The sequence below is a fragment of the Lutra lutra genome, chromosome 4 (genome assembly GCF_902655055.1).
Source record: "Lutra lutra chromosome 4, mLutLut1.2, whole genome shotgun sequence".
Classification (NCBI taxonomy): Eukaryota; Metazoa; Chordata; class Mammalia; order Carnivora; family Mustelidae; genus Lutra; species Lutra lutra.
This window is the reverse complement of record NC_062281.1, coordinates 45,942,086-45,962,037: the sequence shown is the minus strand read 5'-3', so window position 1 is coordinate 45,962,037 and position 19,952 is coordinate 45,942,086. Positions and strand designations below refer to the sequence as shown.

General features: G+C 38.8%; 1 protein-coding gene across 1 annotated transcript in view; it reads left to right on the top strand.

Annotated features, from left to right (window-relative positions):
* The window catches only part of NECAB1 (N-terminal EF-hand calcium binding protein 1), a 206,340-nt gene that overhangs the window by 37,781 nt on the left and 148,607 nt on the right, over positions 1-19,952 (top strand). The window lies entirely within an intron of this gene.

The following is a 19,952-nucleotide window of genomic DNA, read 5'->3' as shown; positions in this document are numbered from 1 at the left end:
TGATAAAGTTTCTATTTCTATTCTTACTATACTTAAAAATATAAAATAATGAGGAATTTAGGATATAGAACAAGAGAAATGTGCTGTTTGATTTGGGTAATTGAATCAAATCACATTTGTGACAGTCATGATTACAGAATTCTAATGTGGAAAATGCATCATTTCAGTCTTGCCGTGAGATCCATCAGTCAGCGTGTCTGCTACTTGAACAATCACTGTCTTGCTTTAGGCAAAGTGTTGACATGGTTCCAGGCAGTGAGCCAGCCTGCCAAGAAAAATGCTCTTGGGCTACCTCTAAGCATAAACTCTTTTTGTGACAAACTAGTAAGAAAAATTAAAAGATTAAATTCACCTAACTCAAGCAGCTGCAAATTTGTTAAATAATCAGTTTGTAAATTTCTTGACTTCTGTTGGAATTTCAAATTCCCTATGAAACCGCTTATGTTTTTTGTTGTCAGAAATAGTGTGAGCTGTTCAACAAATCTAAGTCCCTCTTGGGTATTGGTACAGCATGGAACCAGCTTATAATTTATGGAACAGCAGACCGACTCACTGATCACTTCTATATAATGTCATAGGTACTGTGACTGAGGTATGGAGGACTTTGGGATAGTATGTAGAGGTATAATATGTAGAGGTATTGTGACTGAGGTATGTAGAACACTTTGGGATAACACAGTGGGGCAGGGAATTTTAGCCTACTTTGGCAGGCTCCAGGAATGTTCTGAGGATTAGGAAGCCAGAAGCTGAGTCTTTATGGGAGAGCAGAAACTGATTAGATAAAGAAGAGGATGAAAGGATATATACTCCAACTAGAGGAAAAATGCATAAGGAAAGACCTGGAAGTATAAGCTGGACGGGAGTGACAAGTATTTTCGCGTCACCAAAATGTCAGTTGGTAAGGCTGAGTGCAGGAGGAGAAAAATATGGGAAGGGAAGAATGGGCCAGACAAGAAGGAACTGGCATTCTGAGAAGCAAAAGTGTTTCAAATTTAAACTGCAGGCCAGGAGACGCTCTTAAAGCTCTTAAACCAGGGAGAAATAACTTTGTAGGTCATTGTGGCGCCACTGAGGGGCAATGCTAATGGGGTAAATGTGGAGAAAGACCACAGATGCTAGCTGAATTCTTAAATGACTGCTGGGGAATAATGTTTATGCATGGAAGAAAGGAAGCCATGTGAACCATTCCGAGAAATGTTATCTAAGTGAAAAAGCGGAGGCTCCCTTTGTGGCTCAGGTGTTGGAAGTTGAGATGCTAATACTTCATTATGTATGCTGATTATTTCATCTTCATTACATTTATTACTAGAGTTTTAACAATATCCAGTTTTGGAACAATCATTGAAAGTCATAGTTGCAAAATTCGGTGTCACAGAGATTTTTCAAAACACATTGACTCCTGGGGTGCCTGGGTGGCTCAGTTGTTAAGCGCCTGCCTTTGGCTCAGATCATGATGGCAGGGTCTTGGGATGGAGCCCCGCATCAGGCTCCCTGCTCAGCGGGGAGCCTGCTTCTCCCTCTCCCACTCCCATTGCTTGTGTTCCCTCTCCCGCTGTATCTCTCTCTGTCAAATAAATAACATCTTAAGAACACACACACACACACACACACACACACACACACACATTTGCTCCTATTAGTGAAAAACAAAGTTTTCAATAGACCTTGTTGGACTGGTTTTGCTATTTTATTTAGACATTTATTAGTTGAGATTACTTGGCATAGCATTAAGATTACATTAAGTGCTAAACAAGTCTATGCAATGATTTATACAGTAAGTCCAAAAGAGTGATGATTTCTTTTTTTTTTTTTTTTTTAAGAGTGATGATTTCTACCAGTTACTCTCACATATGCATTAGTAAAAGCACTTAAGTGTTTTCTGGTAACTTTTCTGATACTGGTATTCAACTTAATTTGGAGCTAATGTAGACATTTCTGAATTGTATTTTTTTTTTAAAGAAAGTATGTCAGTGTCAGCTTTGATCTTTTAGGGAGATTAATTCAAACACTGACGTAGATATTTCAGAGCTATACTTCAAGCAAATGGTAACTTTTGTCTTTGTATGATCCAAGTTTTAATTATTTTAGTGATTGTACTATACATGCCATATAATTTTTCCCCTCCCACATAACTTCTAAGAAAATATGTTCTCATGTGCTAAGCATTGCCAACCATTCAAATTTGCTCAAGGGTACATCCTGGCCTGAAGGAGCCAAGTTATACATAGGCTAAAGCTCGTCCTGCAGACTCATTGTCTCACATTTATGGTGACCCAAGAGATTCAAATTCCACGAATGTCTGCTGCTGAGGCCCTTGGGGATGCCTGGTTCCTGCCCCTCCTGATATCTGGTGGTTTAACTTCCTCTTGGAGTCCATTAAATCACTATCCACTTAATGCACTGCATTTTCTTAAGCTTATTTGAGTAAGATTCCATTCTATGCAAAAGTGTATTCTAAGTATTATCTCAGCTCATTTTTGTCATCTATAGAAATCTGTCTTTTTTGCTATAAATATTAGATTTGCTGTGTTTGAAAAGTGACATATCCACTCTGAAAATATTTAGAAAGAAGGAAAATATTGAGAACCTATCTTGCTAGCTAAATTCTCCCCTTTTTTCCCATGAAGAATATCCTGGAAATATTATGCTCAATCATGGAAAGCAAATATTATTTAGAAGTATAAATAATTAAGTTATTTTAAATACCAAAATTAAGTAAATTGTTCCTTATAAAAGGATATCAAAAAAGCCAGCAGGTAAACGTACAGATTTTCAGAAACCATGTTTTTATAGGAAGCTTTTAAATGAACAAACTTTAACAGAGAGTGGTGCAATAATTAAAACAAAATTTTAAGTTAAAAATATATATGTTGCCCTGTCCACACACATTTAGGTAGAAGTTTTATTTTATTTTTAGTTTTTTTAAGATTTTATTTATTTATTTGCCAGACAGAGATCACAAGTAGGCAGAGAGGTAGGCAGAGAGAGTGGGGGGGAAGCAGGCTCCCCGCTGAGCAGAGAGCCCTACTCTCTCTCGGGGCTTGATCCCGGGACACTGGGATCATGACCTGAGCCGAAGGCAGAGGTTTTAACCCACTGAGCTACCCAGGCTCCCCTACATAGCAGTTTTAATTTCCAAATCCAATTCTCTAGGTTTTCTCCCTTTCCTTTCGTTCATACGTTTCTTTTCTCTTTTATTTCATTTATTTATTTATTTAAATTTTATTTATTTATTTGCCAGACAGAGATCACAAGTAGGTAGGGAGGGGGGGAAGGCTCCCCGCTGAGCAGAGAGCCCGATGCGGGTGTCCATCCCGGACCCCAGGATCATGATAGGAGCCGAAGGCAGAGGCTTCAACCCGCTGAGCCACCCAGGCACCCTCTATTTTATTTTAAAAAATCAACATGTTCATTTAAGAAATTAGGTTTAGAAGATTCGACTGCAGCTTTTAGTATGCCCTGGAACCACTTAAATCTTTTCAGTCAGATTTCCTTTCCTGGATGCAAGTAAACTATCACCAACAAATAAAAGAATAGAACAGACCCGAAGACATGCATCTTCATAAGAACTTACACATTTGAGACACTGCAAAGATTTCTATACATGAATACTACCAAGATAGGAAGTATTTATAGGTCTGAATCATAGAGAATTTTTCTAGTGTATTTCAAAATGAAACCATCAACCACACGTCCCTCCATATTAAGGGAGGTGTCAAGGGAGTTGTGGTCACCCTTTCCAGCCTGCAGAGTTGCAAGCTTAAGCTCAAGATTTGGTATAATATCCTTCTAATGAGAATTCCATGAATCATCCTAATTTTTGACTAGAATTTTAAGATAATGTTTTGTCAGAAATTATATTCAGGCCTAATGTAGATGGCTGCAGATTTCACTCGGAGCAAGGACTAGAAATAAAAACAACCTGAATGAAAGTAGGAGAAATCTGAAGGCATCAGAAGTCTAAATTTTCATCCTCTATATTCAAAAATTAATTTTAAATTTGGTAGATCTTTTCCATTATGTTTGTACATTCAGGATTTTTCAGGAGTTTTTTTCTTCAGTGGTGTAGTTGGTTGAGTATGGGACAAAAGGCCAACTTGTTCCTGTGGAGGATACTTGGGTTATACAGCATAACAAAGAAAAAGAAGGTCAAAATAGAAGTTTCTGTCAACAGGGCAAAATATTGTTGAAATTTTTAACTTTCTCAAACTTTAAAGGAAGTGTACTTAACCTCATAGTCCACAACATTCTGAAAATGCCATGTTGACCTTACTAAGCCTTTCATGATTTCACAGATTTCTGTCAAGCCTCATATTAACTGCCTGCTGTCTGGATCAAATATCCTAATCTTTTCTCTTCTTAAAAAAAAGAATTATTAATTTCTCAGTCATTTTAATTAGCCTTGTTACAGCTTTTCCATCTCCATTAAAGGGTTTTGGGCACACGTTTTTCTCAAATTTTAAGTTACTGTCTGAAAAAGAATACACAAAGCCCATAACATTTAAGTTTGGCAAAGTTTAGCACAAACTAAATCTAGAGCTTCAGTAGCTTAACATTGAAGCCACCACATCAGAGAGCAGGAATAGATAGAAGGAAGATCATTAGGTCAAGAGGAAACTTCCATAGTTGATCAAAAGTGCTCTTACTCATCAGAATGCCAGCTTGTCTGCATTTTTCAGTCAGAGGAACACATGAATAAATTAACATAATTCCCTTGGTGTTAACCATAGCACAGGCGGGGGAAAGATCCCCTAGAGACCAAAAATGATTCTTCTGGTGTTCTGCACTTTGGAGTTCCAGATTGTTAAGATAAACCAAATGGTAGAACAGATGGGAGTGTTGCTCTTAGGTCAGAGAGTGAACACACAGAAAATCTTCCCAGGGCCTGCAGATTGGAGTTGGGGGGAGGGTTTAAGAGAGATGGGCAACTGTTGTCTTCAGGTCGAGTATTCCTCATTCTAGGCTAAAATAATTTTTTCAGTGCCGATTACTGGGATTTCACCCAATACTTGTTAAATCACTGAAGCACACCAAAGTGACAGAAATATCACCACCTACTAAAAGAGCATAGTCCATCTTGAGCTAGCTCTAAACGCTTAAAAATCTCTTTCTTAAACAGAAAATTTCTCTCGCAACTTCTACTTATTTTTCTTAGTTCCGTTCCTTAGGGGCATGCAGAAGACAAATATTTTATGACAAGTCTTTCTAATATTTGAAGACAGTTTTATGCACCAACGATGAGATTAAATCCCATAATAATTGGAGAGCAATGATATCCAAGGATTTATTCCAGATGGCAGAATTTGGTTCCTTCTGAAACAGAAGGTTGTTCATCTTTTATTTGTGCACGACAGTGAAATGCTAAGGCTTGATGAGTTAGTTGATGCAACCACTTTCTCCTTGAGTTACTCATCACATGCTTAAGTAGACACATTTTGTGGGCAGTAAGAAAAGAAGGCAGTACCAGTGCCCAAGGGAGAAACAGTAGGTTGGTCTGAAAAGTATGTGACACAGCTTGCACTGCGTTGTGACTGGAAAGTTTATTGCAATTCCATAGTGGGCACGAGGGATCTCCCTATTAACATAACCAATCGCATCTTCAACTGGAACTGGAGGCTCAGAAAGCAGCACCAAGACTTAAGTGCCTGGAGAATAGGGCAGGTCACAGTCCCAGGTGCTAGGCTAAGCAAGGATGCCATGACTGAGAGGTACACAGTAAAGAAGTTGGAAAAGAGGGAGAGGTTGTGTAGCTATCTGTCAAGATGTCAAGAGAGTAAAGTGAAAAGTACCATACTATAATAGGGTGAAATGGAGTGGACAGACCAGGTGTCCAGAGTTGAGGTTTAGCAATACAGATTGGCCAAAGGAGCTCTGGCTGAAGAGTGCTCCAATATTCTAGCAAGGCCCAAACTGGCCATGAGCAAATGAGCAGAGAACACAGATGGAGCATTTCTTTCAGCTTCACGATCAAGCCTTAGCTGTAGCACAATGAGATACCACATCACGCTGGTCAGAATGGCTTTATTAACAAGTCAGGAAATAGATGTTGGTGAGGATGTGGAGAATGGGGAACCCTGCTGCACTCTTGGTGGGAATGTAAATTGGTGCGGCCACTCTGAAAAACAGTATGGAGGTTCCTCAAAACGTTAATAGAGCTACCTTATGACAGAGCAATTGCACTAGTAGGCATTTATACAAAGGATACAAAAATAGTGACAAGAAGGAGCACATGCACTCCAATGTTTATAGCAGCAAAGTCCACGATAGTCAAAATATGGAAAGAGCCCAGAAGTCCATCAGTGGATAAATGGATAAAGAAGATGTGGTATAGATATATAAGGAAATATTACTCAGCCACCAAAACAAATGAAATCTTGCCATTTGCAATGATGTGGATGGAATTAGAGGATATTATGCTGAGTGAAATAAATCAGTCAGAGAAAGAAATACCATAAGATTTCACTCATGTGGAATTTAAGAAACAAAACAGATAAACATAGAGGAAGGAAAGAAAAATTAAGTAAAAAAGAGGGAGGCAAACCATAAAAGACTCTTAACTATAGGACACAAACCGAGGATTGCTGGAGGGGAGTGAGTGGGGGAATGGGGTAACTGGGTGATGGGCATTAAGGAGGGCACCTGAAGTTAGGAGCACTGGGTGTTCTATGCAACTGATGAATCACTAAATTCTACCCCTGAAGCTAGTAATACACGATATGTTAACTAAATTGAATTTAAAATGAAAAATGTTTTACAAAGACTTAGCTGTAAGAACTAGGCTGTGAGCTGACCCCTATCCAGACATTAAGTAACCTCCTTGGCATAAACAGAGAAAGGCTGGCCAATGTATGCTGCTTTCCAGAGGGAGAAGCAATTATCTATCAACTGTGGCCAATGATTTTAGTTCAGAATGTTTATATGACAAGTGAGGCAAGGAGTCAAAGGAGCCTGATACTAAGGAGGTAGAGAATAACATTCTGTACAGATTCCTCAACTTACCCTAAGCTTTACTTGGCAGAAATCACAGTAGGGCAGAAAATAATAGAGTGGGCAGGACTTCACTGGTTGTGAGTGACAGAAGCATAAATTAAGCTGACCTAGAAAATTATGTATCTAAAAAGTCCAGAGATTGGCTTCATGTGTGCTGGAGCCGAGTACTGCAACAACAGTGGTAGGAATCTGTCTGCCCTCATCTCTCACCTCTTATTTTCTCCGTGGGGGCTGTTCTCTCACGCACATCCTCTTGCTGAGATGACAGGATAGTCACTAGAAGCTCTGGGTTCATATTGTCACCAGCTTGGCAAACTCCCAGAGATTACCTTCCTTTCCCAAGAGTCCCAGCAAAATTCTGATCTTGAATTACGTTAGCCTGGCTTGGGTTACACTCACATCCCTGAAAAATCACCATTTTCAGGAAAATACAATGTGAAAGAGAAGAGGAATATAATCCATTTCCCTAAAAGGACAAGAGGCTTGGTGGAGTTTGAATTCCAGAGAGTCTTTACTGAGTGTGGGGTCATTCAGGAAAATCAGGAGCTCTTTTTATTTTTTTATTTATATTATTTTTAAAAAATTTATTTGTTTATTTATTTGACACAGAGAGAGAGAGATCACAAGTAGGCAGAGAGGCAGGCAGAGGGGGCAGGGGAAGCAGGCGCCCCACCCAGCAGAGAGCTTGATGCAGGGCTCCATCCCAAGACCCTGAGATCATGACCTCAGCCAAAGGCAGAGGCTCAACCCACGGAGCCACCTGGGCCCCCCTGGAGCTCTTTTTAATGGAAAGATTGAAGCCAGGGAGAAATCATTGTTTAAACAGGCCTCCTGGTGGCCCTGAGCTGTCCAGGGTTCTAGTTCCCTACACCTGCTCCCTTCCTGACCATCTGATTGGGTCACTTCCCAGTGTTCCTGTGTTCCCATGCTCCAACTACTAGAATCATGTCTGCAGTGCCATGTCTTTGCTCCTTGTGGTCCTGCCAAGCCTCTGTATCTTCAGGGACTGCCAAAATTTAGGCAGACTTAATGCATAACACCTGTTCTTTATTCCCTGAGTCTTTCTCCATAGTTACCCACCTAGTCTGGACACTCTGGGCAGTTCTCACTTATGGTGTTCTTCTTATTTCTTAAGGATTTAAAAATTAGCACTATGAACATGGCTAAAAGAGACACTCTTTGATTATATTCTATACGGGTACGCTTTCTGCCCCATTTTTAGAGACTGGAAACAGAAGCTTTACAGTCTTATTAGACCTCACTCTAACGCATAACTGGGTCTCCAGGTAGTGATTGGATCTGGCCATTAGCACTAATCCGTGGCCAACAAATTTACTTAATATTCAGCTATTTTTCAGATGTGCCTTTCACTTCAATCATCTCTGAAACGATTCTACTTTCTTTGAGCATTTCTAGCTCCTAAAGAGAGGGGGAGAAAAACACAGGCTGTTTCCTGAGAGTTCCTTTTAAAATTCTTTACTTTCCTGTGAAGGCTTTTCCTTGACACCATTACCACTTCCAACTAAATCAGGCCACTCTACAATCTGCAGTGTTGATTGAGCTGAGGATTCTTTCCTGGAGGAAAAGTGAGGACTCGACAAATCTACTTTATAATTAAGAAGATTAGCATAGTGTGGGGGATTTATAAAGGAGAGAATTTTAAGGAGATTTTCTTTTTCAGATGATGGGGAAGTGGATTCCCTTTAATTACAATTTCTGAAGGAAAAAAAAAATCGGCCTCAATTGTCTCTGACGGTAGACAAGCCAAATTTGTGTCGAGGCAGTTCATGTCTGATTTCTAAAAAAAAAGTGTTGAGGAAATGTTTAATTTTTTAATTAAATAGAAAAGTAAATTTATTGAATGGTCATGTGCCAGGCGCTTACTTGCCTCATCTTATATAATCTTCACAGAAATGAAATAAAAAGGTATTCTTCTTCTTCACAACATTCAGTTAAGAAAGCGGATAAAGTTCAGTGAATCACCCAAGGTTTCACAGATACTCTGTGTAAGGGCCCGGGCTTCTCTCAGGGCTACCTAAAAACCAAAGTCAAGCTGATTGTCAGGCCACTTCTGTGAATTTTCAGATGTTCAGCTATTTATTTTGTCTCTCAGAAGTCAAAATATTCCACAGCCAGTTTTAAAAATCACTTTCAGGTATTTTCTTTTTGATGACAAGGTGGTTCATTCTCTCCAGCAATAGAATATATTTGGATGTACAGTATAGAGTTAATTGCCTTAATTGCTGCCTTAATCTCTTCCCTTTTTTAAATCATTATGTAGGATTTTTACAGTGTGGGAGTTTCCACAATGTAGAGATGTTACTCTTTTTCTCTATGTACATTATTTCCATTCTTTGCACATGTCCCCGCCCCTCCATCCTACCTTTGTATCTGGGATTCATCTCTTACTTTTGGACTTGGTTCCCTACCGCCTTCTATTCTGTCACTGTGCATTTGCCTCATTTTCTCCATTGTTCTTCAGAGCACTCACAGAATTGTACTGTTTCCTTTAATCATTTGTGTTGAAGACTTTTGCTTTCATGATGTTTCAGATCATCTTATATTTTTAACCTTATCTAGAGAATTCTTTTCTGGTTGTCATCTCTTCTTCCCAATAAAGAATATGAATTTTCTTTTAATTTTTACTGAACTCACTTCCCATCAGCCATAATACAATTGCTGGTGGTAAAGTAAAATCGATTACTGCTCTAAATGAAAATTGTCTACTGAGAAAACTAGGTGAATTATTTATTCACATAGACACAACCTTCTTTCTTACCTCACCAATATTCACCGAATGGATGAAATCAAGTCAGCAAAATGTTAACTCCAGTGTTTTTCAAAAACACAATGCTTAACTTCTTTGGACATAGTCTTCCTCTTCATCCCCCAATGCACCAACCGATTCTGTCTCCCCCCCACCCCCCCTGCTCATTTATCTTACAAATCCATCTAATTCTCTTCATGGTCACTATCACTACCTAAAGACAAGCTTTCTCTCTTTTACATTTTTCTCAAAATGTCAGTTTGGTGGAGTATTTACAGTTTCTCTTTTCTCTATGTTACCTCTAGGTTTCAGGATTTTTTTAAATAAATATAGATTACAAATAGTCTGAAAGTGATTGCTTCCCTTTGAAATGTATTTTTTCAAGAGCATTCTCTTAAGGAAGTTATTTCACTCTACAAAAAAGAATTATATAAATAACATATACTTACCGTAAAAAGCATTCAAACAGTACAGAAATATTAAGAAAGAGCATAAAAATACCTGAAATTTTATGACCTTGACTTTACCAATGGCATTTGGTTGCCATACCTCTATTGTGTACATTCTGTTTTAATCACAGAAAGCTATTTTCTTGGATTTCTTCTCCTCTCCCACTATCCATGCCTATCTCACCCCACATAACCAATCTCTGCCACCTAAGCTGTGATATTCTGTATCTTTTTCCATATTTAAGTAATCATGTACACATCTACACATCTCATGAAAGTTTTCCTTGACCTTTCTTATTAGGTTAGATTTCTGATGCCGCTTTCTCCTTGTAGTGAGTATCTCTTCTCTGAAGCACTTATATAAGTTACAATTTTACATTTGTTCTGTGTGTGTTTTTTTTTTTTAAAGGAGAAACACTTCTTTTTTTTTTTTTTTTAAAGATTTTATGTATTTATTTGACAGACAGAGATCACAAGTAGGCAGGGAGGCAGGCAGAGAGAGAAGAGGAAACAGGCTCCCCATTGAGCAGAGAGCCCGATGCAGGGCTTGATCCCAAGACTCTGGGATCACGACCTGAGCTGAAGGCAAAGGCTTTAACCCACTAAGCCACCCAGGCGCCCTGTTCTGTATTTTTTTGATTCATGCTCACCTCCCTGGTATAAACTACATGAAGACAGAGGTCATGACAGCTTTGCTTTCCAGTGATTCCCAGACCTAGCAGTCTCTGGTACATATAGTGGGCTCAGGGAGAAGGGATGGTTTCCTGCTTCCCCATATCTCATGCTATGCATTTAGCCTGAATGATCCTGCCCCTCTCCTCTGCCTCATAAATCTTTCCAGCTATCCAGGTCCACCCAACTCTGTAAAAGCAGCATTGCAATGTGGAAAGAACTCAGCAACTGGTTGAGGTTGGGCTTAAATCCCTCTACTTTCTAGCATTGAGAACTCTAGGTGGTCATTGCTTGTAATTAAACCTTAATTTCATTGGCTGTGAAATAGGGCCCAGGTAAAGACTCATTTTGCAAAGTTTAGTGATAATATGGAAATATCTGCCACAAAATAGTAATCATGATTATTATTATTAAGATATATTCACTAACCTTTTCTTCTTTCTTGATTGTCCTCTTTCTCCAAATTTTCATAATTGCAGTGTATACTTTCACACAGTACTGTTTAATTATATATCTTCTGTTATTTTCTGCTAATTGTTTCATAATCATATTAATCTTGTCTCTAAATCTAAACCATGCAATCCTTTGAGGCAAAAATATGGTTTTCTGTTATTTCCATTAAATGCTATACTACTTTCAATAAGTACTTAGTTGATTGATTGCTTTAGGAATGGGATATATTGATTTGATGTAAGAAGAGCATACAATGGCACATTATTGGCGATTTATGGAATTTAAATCCTGGCTAACTGACCATAGAAAGTATGATGCTACTAACAGATCCTGTCAAATAAAAAGAAGCGCTGACTCTTTTTGTGGGGGTAGAGTAAATAAAGAGTTTGGCTCTGGATCCTCAAACTTTTGAAAAGTTATCTCTCTTTTAAAACAATTCTCTACTCCCATGAATTAAAAGCTATGAAATTTAATTTTAAAGTGTAAATGTGAATTCTCTTTATTTTAACAGACAAGAATGTTTATATTAAGTACTTTCTTTGTCTCAGTATATTTAGTAGATCGGCACTTAAATGTAAAAGTTTCCCTGCTTTAAAAGAAGCTCCTACTATATAGAATATTATATTCTCTTTTCTGTTCTTAAAAGGTTTCACAGTGGGGGAGAAAATAGACTAGCAAGAGGTTTTAGTAGTGAACTCGGAGTATAATAGGAAGAAAGCTGAGCATGGGTATCAGCTGAATATTTTTCTTGACTCATTCACTAATGGGTTTAATGGTTTTTTTATTTTTAAGTTTTCCTGGGAATCTGTTTTTAATGAACTTTAGATTAAAAACAATGATTCAAAGTAATTAGAAATCTACATAGAGAAAACAATGGGATTTTAATCATTTGCACAAATAATTTTCCCCTCTATCTTCCCATCCTCACTGCCATCAGGTTGAAATTAATAGATACAGATGAGATTGGCACAAAGAGTTTCTCTCTCTATCTTTTTGTCTTTTTTTCTTCTGAACTGTGAATAGTTTCCAAGTGAAAATTCAGGTTTGAACTTGACAACTGTTATTCCAGTTGAGTTTGCAAGAAATTAGTCATTTATCCTTACTTATTGATTTAATAGATTTGTGTGTACTCTCTCTGAGCTCCTGTCTCCATCAGTTTCTTTCACTCTCTCTCCCAATCTCTCTCTCATTCTCTGTCTCTCTCAGTCTGATCCAGCTGTAAACTTAGTGTTCAAAGATTATGTCTACCAGAGTCAATTATATCAGAATGAGTTGGAAGAGGTCTCCACATTTAAAATTTTTGTTTTGCTATTTATTCTAATTGGTTCTGCATTTCTGCTTATATTTTGAATTCCTAATCCTAAATTCTTGCCCTTTATATTTTGCATTTCAAAATCTCTTTATTGTCCATGGAGTTCACTGTGTTTATGTCCTGGCTGGTTCACAAAATCTCATAGGGATTTTCCTTTAATATAGAGGATATACAGAAAGACATAGTCCAATGAAAAGAATGTGTGAAAAATTGTTACCGTCATTGAATTTGATGGGAACCATTCTTTAGGGTGAAGAAGGTAATCTAGATTTCAAAGCCCATGACAGAAATCCCCCTCTCACAGTCATAGATTATACAGGAAATCTGTCCTTGGTTGATTATTTAAAGTCTTTGACACAAGGTTTCTTTACCAGTAACATGAATCCCTAGAAATTTAATATAAAATATTATAGATATTAATATTTTAATTTTAGTGGGAAGAGAGAAAATATGGCTGATACTCTGTGTCAGACACTAAGTCCTGTGTGCCGGAACAACAAAGAACCACCATACAAAGCTCACTTTTCCTCTTAACTTTTAAATTAGCCCCCAAACTTTTATGAATAATTTTTAAAAGATTTTATTTATTTATTTTATTTATTTGAGTAGTGGGAGGGGTGGAGGGAGAGGGAGAAGCAGATGCAATGCTGAGTGTGGAGACTGTTGTGGGGCTCAGTCCCACAACCCTGAGATCATGACCTCAGCTGAAATCAAGAGTCGGATGCTCAACCAACTGAGCCACCCAGGTGCCCCTGAATAATTTTATGTCAGCTCTGATACGACAAACAAAGAGCTTGAATATTCTAAGAGACTACCACAAAAACCCACTGAAAGTTCCGTGGAATTCTAAGGAAGAGGATCCTAGAGATTAGGGAGAGAAGGAGGCTAATAAATTGAACTCTGAGGTCAACCTGTGTCTAAGATTTTGTCTTGCCCACACAAATCAAACTTACCGTTCTTTCAATAAAGTGTTAGTCTTTATGGTGTGCCAGATATTGTGCTAGGTACTCAGGGTATGGTGGTGAACAAGAGATTTGTAGTTTGGCTAGGGGTAGAAAAGTGTAAACTTGATAAATTATGACAGGGAAATACAACTGTTTTGGAGTTAGGGGTCTGGGCTAACCTAGTCTAAAGTGTCAGTCAAGACCTCTTGAAAATGACTTGTACATCTGCTAATCAAGAAGAGTTATGGATATGAGTAGGGATGGAGATGAGAGAAGTTTCCAGCCAAAGAGAATGGCATATGGGGAAGCTTTGGGTGAGAGAGAATATGGCATGTTGGAGTTCTTAAAAGACATGCAGTCTACCCAAATCATTGAATTCAAGAGGGTGCTGGGGAGAGAGACAGAGAGAGTCACTTGTGAAAGGCTTGTCAGCCAGTGGGGCATTTGGATTTCTACCCTTCAGTCTGTGTGGAGCCACCAAAGGGTTTTAAACAAGGAAGTGGCAACACTAGGTTTCTGTTTTAGAAAGATGGATCTCCCCAAAATGATGAGAGGTGACAGGTCTGGAAATAGAAAGGCCAATTAAGAGGCTGCTTCAGCTGTCCTTGAAAAATATGTTTATCTGAATCATCATTTTAAAAACTAGTCTTTCTGGGTATGGTGCATAAACAATGAATTTTGGAACACTGAAAAAAATAAAATTAAATAAAATTAAAAAAAAAAAACTAGTCTTTCTGAGTAAGTTTAAATCTTTCTGATCTCAAAAGATGTTGGATGAGCAGTACTCTGATAATGCAGAGTAATAATAATGGTTAACTCCTATGTGCCAGATCCTGTTGTAGGTACTGTCCATTGTTAGCTTATTTACTATTTACCAAAAATACCTATGAGTGAGGCCATTTTGCATGAGGAGGCTGAAACAGATTTAGTAATTTTCCCAAAGTCACACAGAGAGTGAGAGGTAAGGCTGGGCAGTCCAACTCTTAACCATTACTCTATACAGCATCCTGTTAAATCAATCTTAAAAAAAAAGAAAAGAAAGAAAATATTTTATTTATTTATTTGAGAGAGAAAGAGAGTGTGTGAGCAGGGGGCAGAAGGACAAGCAGACTCCTCACTGGGTAGAGAGCCTGATGCAGGGCTCGATCCTAGGACCCCAGGATCATGACCTGAGCCAAAGGCAGACACTTCACCAACTGAGCCACCAGGTGCACCTAAATAGGTCTTTATGCACTACTTTGGTGTCTGGTAGAATGGTAATCGTCACTTTGTTTCTGAAGGCCTTGGCCAAGCAAACTTTTCAATGTTTTACTATCTTTGAATATTAAGTGGCGCTAATAATATTTTCTGGCAGGAAATTGTGAAAACTCATGAGACAAACGTTAAGAATCAGTTTAGTCTGGCAACCACAGAAGGTGCCACATAAATATGAGAAGTTTGTTTAACTTGGGTTAGTAGTACTTGTGAGTGCAGAACTACATGAATCACAAAATCTTTGCTCATTGCTGCCTCCTGGGTTCAGACAGGGGAAGATGATGATGGCCGGGTAGCTGTCCATTCATTTAGTTCTCTGCACGCTGTCCCAACTCTTCTGTGAGGAATATTGCTGGTGTCTATGGCAGGGTGTCTTGGTCAGAGAGCCTTGCAGATTAACCTCTCCCTTTCTGGAGAGCTTTAGAAATGCGAAGTCCTGTTGACAGAAATTGCTTTTTTCCTTATCATGTCTTTGGCAGGCAACAGTAGCTTGGAAAATGGACTTCCTCTGAAAATGAGATGAGCACAGTCTAGAGGTAGATGAGGGTTGAAAGGACCTTGACTTTAATAATAACAGGAGAATACTGGAGGCTGCTTGAGTCTCGGGGTATCATCTAGGAAAGTGAGTTGAGAAATGCCATCCCCACCTAGAGGGTATTATGCTAAGCAAAATATGTCAATCAGAAAAAGACAATTATCGTATGATTTCACACGTATGTGGAATTTAAGAAACAAAACAGAGGCTCCTAGGAGAAGGGAGGGAAAATAAAATAAGATGAAATCAGAGAGGTAGACAAACTATAAGAACCTCTTAACTAGAGGAAACAAACTGAGTAGTGGGGGGATGGGGTAACTGGGTGATGGGCATCAGTGAGGGCACATGACGTAATGAGCACTGTGTGCTGTGTGTAGCTGATGAATCACTGAACTCCACCTCTGAATTTAAATAAAATAAAATTTTTTTAAAAAGGAAAAAAATGCCATCCCTATTAGGGACTCCACTTCCCCTCTCTCCTAGTGGTAAGTTTCACAGCCGTGAAAGAGACTTGGAGACTTGTTGCTGAGAACATCAGGGAAAGGGGGAACTGAATATATTGGGTTTGTCTTAAAAGAGAAGAACCTCCTGATGGAGAATAGGGTGGTGGCAGCTTGGAATGAAAGGAAAGCAATCTGGATCCTGGAAGGAATCATCGGAGAAAAGGGGACACAGAGATAGCTCAGGCCTGAGAGATTATGTGGGACACTTCATCATCCAGACCCCATGCAGTGCAGTGCAGAAGTAGACTGGAAAATTCCACCAGGTGGGTCACAGGTCTCTGTTCAGCTTTCCATGATCAATCTGCTGGAGCCCCCTAAAAAGGTGATCTTAAAGGTTACCTTTTGTCCTTGGGCTTAAAGTTGTATTCAGTACAAACCCATATGCCGAACAAACAGATGCCACATCACTGCTTTCTGAATTTTTCCATTGTTTCTCATCCCTTAAGGACAAGTGCTGGGGGGAGAGAGGGAGGACTGGCAAAACTGCATCTCCCAGTGTAGAAGCTGTCTGCAGACCAAAATCGTCAGTGGGCTCGCAAGGGCCTGGCTGTGTGGGTGGGCTTCCTGGTTGCTGTTTGCTGTTTGTTTTATGTGGGCTGGAACATCTTGTCTGCTAGAGCTCTTTGCTCTTCAAATGAGTCCTGGGCTGTCTAGCTCTGTACTGTGCATGACTAGAGCTTGTAACGACACTTAGAGGCTTTTCCAGTGTAGGACATTTTCTATAATGCTACCGTGTCAAGACAATGCTGACATTTAGATGTCCGAGGGATTTTTCCTTTATTGTTTTTCTCAATGAATCTCAGTACATTACACATGATTTTCATGGTGTGTGTTTAAGACCTTTACTAAAATTACCAAGGACTTTCAGGGCAAGCCAAATGATACATGATTGTTTAAGTGCCAGAGAAGTTGCCTTGGAACGTGGCAGATGAGGATAGAGAGAAACATGTAAAGTTTACTGTTTTGTGTCCCTTCCAGAATCATTCCTTAGGTTGAATGGATGGATTACTACTGGTTACTACTTCTCTTCCTCGGCATATCCAAGAGAGTTTTAAGTAACACTTGCTCTAGCGAAGGAGGAGGGAAGAATCTTTTTCTGTTTCTTGTTATTTTTTTTTCCTATAATTTCAGACACAGCTATGATTTACAGGGTCACAAGTGGAAAATCTTTGATATTGTTTTAGCCTGGAGCGGAGAAATGAATTTGATGATTTTTTTTTCATTGGCCCAGTTGACTGTTATTCCTTGCTCATCAACCAGAACAGTGAGATATACTAGGTGACAGGACCCCAAGGATAGTTGTAACACTGAACTCAGATTTATTTCATTTCACTCAAACAGATCTGTATCGAGCTCTGGCTATGGGCTAGAAACTATGCAGTTAACAAAATCTAGCATAATTTCCAGACAGAAGTACTTCCTTTTAAGCAGGATGTTTCCATTTATAGTTTTAAATCACTGACAGTGTATGTCAAGGAAAAGGAAAATCTGGCTTCTTCAGGGAAATCCTGGTCTAACTCTTCCATCTTACATTTGAGGAAACTGAGTTCAAAAAAGATAAGCCATTTCTCTAAATTATGCCTGTGTCAGCCTGGGCTAGAACACATGTCTTCAGAATCCATGCCTACCTCTTTTTTCTCTTCAGTGCTGTCTCCTGGCTTACAGGCCTAACAGACCAGAAACTTGGGTGGGTGGGAAATGGAATATTTAACCTTTTCCCCCTCCTGTAAGTTAATATAATTTCTATTTCCAGCCTCCATTCTGCCGGAGGGGGGTGGAAATGTAATCACAGTCAGTGTGAGGTCATTCTCCTCCATTTCTGGGGGTGGTATAGGAGGATGGGGCCTTACCTGGTGCAAAACTGTGAGAGAAGAGAGGCATGTGTTTGTCTCTCTGTTCAGCTTTCCATGATCAACGTGCTGTGGTGTCTTCCTTCCCCCCTGATCTTTGGTCAGGAGTTCAGTTCAGAATCTCTCTAGCCAGATTCCATTGTTCTTGGTCCCCAGCCCTATGCGTGTCTCCCAGCTCTCTGGTCCATCTCTCCCCTGTTCACCTATCCTGATGATCCCTGGATTGTTCCCAAACTGGTCTCTATACAGGCAGTTTTGTCAAGTTGTCTCGGGTCCTGCCAAGGCATCCCACGCAGGTAGATCTGCCGCTCCCGTCATGCCAAAGGATAGGAACACAGTCTTCCTATCTGGAGATGAGTCACCGAGCCTCCTATTGTCAGATTTCAAGTTTCTTTAAGGTTCTACCACCAAAACACTACTATAACTACCATTTCCACCCCACAGACTTGGCCTTGAGGGAAGACAGGATAAATGACCTTCTCAGGGAAGATGACACATGAATTTTGGTTCTCTTCACTTTCCCTATTTTCCTCTTCTAGTCTAGGGAATTTGTATCTAGTTGGGGGATGGGGAGGCTTAGCTGTTGCTGAATTGTATTCTTCTAAATCTTTTTTCTTCCTTGAATCAAAAGTCAAGAATCCGGCCCTTTGTATTTGTCAGGGTTCTCCAGATAGTCAATAAGATCTATAATTATGTAGAAAGAGGTTTATTTTAAGGAATTGGCTCATGTAATTTTGGAGACCAGAGCATCCAAAATCTGCAGGTGGGCTGGCAGCCTAGAGAGCCTGGAAGGGCCAGTATTGCAGTTCAAGTTCAAAAACCATCTGCTAGAGAATTTTGTCTTGCTGGAGAGAGATCAGTCTGTTTTTTACCCAGGTCTTTAACTGATTATGTGAGGCCCACCTACATTATGAAGGACAATCTATGTTACTCTCACAGAAACATCCAGAAAAATGTTTGACCTCATTTCTGAGCACTGTCACCCAACCAAATTGACACATTAAATTAACAATCACATCCTTCTCTTGTTTGTGGCCTGGCCTGTCTTTGCTTCTCTAAGACAATAGTGACCTAGTCATTAGAAGGAAATAACAGCAGATGTTGTAGGCATAAAAGCAGATGAGAAGACTTCGGTTCATATTTTTAAAATACCTACTATGCATAATTATAGTATTTTTATATTTATTTTGACTGTTATAAATTAGTACTTTCCAATATGTTATTTTATTAGTATATTTTCAGTTTTGCAGGTGTTTGTCTTTGGTCTTCCAAAAAAAATCTTAAAAGCAGGCACTGGTTCATTTCCCATTGACTCTAGTACTTTGTACAAATAGATGATAAATTCCATTAATTGAAAAAAAATTGTTTATGAGCCACAAGCTACATACATATTTTTATATTTAAGTATATTTATTTGAGTAAAAACTTATGCAATTTTCAAGTGACATTTGTTACTAAGAAAACATTTGAAGTATAACTACTTTCACTTAACTTGATTTTTTTTGGATTATTTTAAGACTTGCAATTTTTTTTTTTGTCTTTATGCAAAATCAAAAGACACTAGTCTGGTAAAAGTTAGAGAATACAATTTCCAAAGTGAGCAATCTTTTCTTGCTCCAAACAGCATGGTGGTTTTTCTTATTTGAGTGTTATCTATGTTCTTAATTTTTGAAGTAGACTTTCCCTGATTGATTTTTAAAAGCCAATAAAGTAATGCTTCTATCTTCCTTTGAGTTGCTGGGAGACCACAGGGTTTTCTAGAATGAAGTGCCACCTGGTATATCCTAAATTCTGTGAAGCAGAGATAAAGCTGAGCTATGTGAACAAAAAGTGACATATTCTTAATTATCACAAAACGATAGCTAGTTACTTTCGTGCCAGCTCTAATGTAACACTGAACATAGCTAAGATTGTGTTTGATTTTAATGCCACTTACATAAGGTAACCTTTCAGAATTAGAAGGACTCCACCAGTGTTGCCAACTGAGATTTTAATAGGTATCTTTTGGGTACCCATGTTGTCACTACGGCAGACCACATTTTGGCCAAGAGTATTTGTTATTATAATAAAATAACTTTTGGGTTAACACTGAAATTGCAGGAGTCATTATTTTACTTATTCTTTTTTTTTAAATTTTATTTATTTATTTGACAGAGAGAGATCACAAGTAGACAGAGAGGCAGGCAGAGAGAGAAGGGGAAACAGGCTCCCCACCTAGTAGAG